The following is a 2491-nucleotide window of genomic DNA, read 5'->3' on the forward strand; positions in this document are numbered from 1 at the left end:
TAGAGACAGTAACACAGGTAAAATAGAGACAGTAACACAGGTAAATAGAGACAGTAACACAGGTAAAATAGAGACAGTAACAAAGGTCAAATAAAGACAGTAAAACAGGTCAAATAGAGACAGTAAAACAGGTCAAATAGAGACAGTAAAACAGGTCAAATAGAGACAGTAAAACAGGTCAGATAGAGACAGTAAAACAGGTCAAATAGAGACAGTAAAACAGGTCAGATAGAGACAGTAAAACAGGTCAAATAGAAACAGTAAAACAGGTCAAATAGAGACAGTAAAACAGGTAAATAGAGACAGTAACACAGGTCAGATAGAGACAGTAACACAGGTCAAATAGAGACAGTAACACAGGTCAAATAGAGACAGTAACACAGGTCAAATAGAGACAGTAAAACAGGTCAAATAGAGACAGTAAAACAGGTCAGATAGAGACAGTAAAACAGGTCAAATAGAGACAGTAAAACAGGTCAAATAGAGACAGTAACACAGGTCAGATAGAGACAGAAAAACAGGTAAAATAGAGACAGAAAAACAGGTCAAATAGAGACAGTAACACAGGTAAAATAGAGACAGTAACACAGGTAAATAGAGACAGTAACACAGGTAAAATAGAGACAGTAACAAAGGTCAAATAAAGACAGTAAAACAGGTCAAATAGAGACAGTAACACAGGTAAAATAGAGACAGTAACACAGGTAAAATAGAGACAGTAACACAGGTCAAATAGAGACAGTAAAACAGGTCAAATAGAGACAGTAACACAGGTAAATAGAGACAGTAACACAAGTAAAATAGAGACAGTAACACAGGTAAATAGAGACAGTAACACAGGTCAAATAGAGACAGTAACACAGGTCAAATAGAGACAGTAAAACAGGTCAAATAGAGACAGTAACACAGGTAAATAGAGACAGTAACACAGGTCAAATAGAGACAGTAAAACAGGTCAAATAGAGACAGTAAAACAGGTCAGATAGAGACAGTAAAACAGGTCAAATAGAAACAGTAAAACAGGTCAAATAGAGACAGTAAAACAGGTAAATAGAGACAGTAACACAGGTCAGATAGAGACAGTAACACAGGTCAAATAGAGACAGTAACACAGGTCAAATAGAGACAGTAACACAGGTCAAATAGAGACAGTAAAACAGGTCAAATAGAGACAGTAAAACAGGTCAAATAGAGACAGTAAAACAGGTCAAATAGAGACAGTAACACAAGTAAAATAGAGACAGTAACACAGGTAAATAGAGACAGTAACACAGGTCAAATAGAGACAGTAACACAGGTAAATAGAGACAGTAACACAGGTCAAATAGAGACAGTAAAACAGGTCAAATAGAGACAGTAAAACAGGTCAGATAGAGACAGTAAAACAGGTCAAATAGAAACAGTAAAACAGGTCAAATAGAGACAGTAAAACAGGTAAATAGAGACAGTAACACAGGTCAGATAGAGACAGTAACACAGGTCAAATAGAGACAGTAAAACAGGTCAAATAGAGACAGTAAAACAGGTCAGATAGAGACAGTAAAACAGGTCAAATAGAGACAGTAAAACAGGTCAAATAGAGACAGTAACACAGGTCAGATAGAGACAGAAAAACAGGTAAAATAGAGACAGAAAAACAGGTAAAATAGAGACAGTAACACAGGTAAAATAGAGACAGTAACACAGGTAAATAGAGACAGTAACACAGGTAAAATAGAGACAGTAACACAGGTCAAATAGAGACAGTAAAACAGGTCAAATAGAGACAGTAACACAGGTAAAATAGAGACAGTAACACAGGTAAAATAGAGACAGTAACACAGGTCAAATAGAGACAGTAAAACAGGTCAAATAGAGACAGTAACACAGGTAAATAGAGACAGTAACACAGGTAAAATAGAGACAGTAACACAGGTAAATAGAGACAGTAACACAGGTCAAATAGAGACAGTAACACAGGTCAAATAGAGACAGTAAAACAGGTCAAATAGAGACAGTAACACAGGTAAATAGAGACAGTAACACAGGTCAAATAGAGACAGTAACACAGGTAAATAGAGACAGTAACACAGGTCAAATAGAGACAGTAAAACAGGTAAAATAGAGACAGTAACACAGGTCAAATAGAGACAGTAACAAAGGTCAAATAAAGACAGTAAAACAGGTCAAATAGAGACAGTAACACAGGTCAAATAGAGACAGTAACACAGGTCAAATAGAGACAGTAACACAGGTCAAATAGAGACAGTAACACAGGTCAAATAGAGACAGTAACACAGGTCAAATAGAGACAGTAACACAGGTCAAATAGAGACAGTAACACAGGTCAGATAGAGACAGAAAAACAGATAAAATAGAGACAGAAAAACAGGTCAAATAGAGACAGTAACACAGGTAAAATAGAGACAGTAACACAGGTAAATAGAGACAGTAACACAGGTAAAATAGAGACAGTAACAAAGGTCAAATAAAGACAGTAAAACAGGTCAAA

The sequence above is a fragment of the Pseudoliparis swirei genome, chromosome 12, assembly GCF_029220125.1.
Source record: "Pseudoliparis swirei isolate HS2019 ecotype Mariana Trench chromosome 12, NWPU_hadal_v1, whole genome shotgun sequence".
Taxonomy (NCBI): Eukaryota; Metazoa; Chordata; class Actinopteri; order Perciformes; family Liparidae; genus Pseudoliparis; species Pseudoliparis swirei.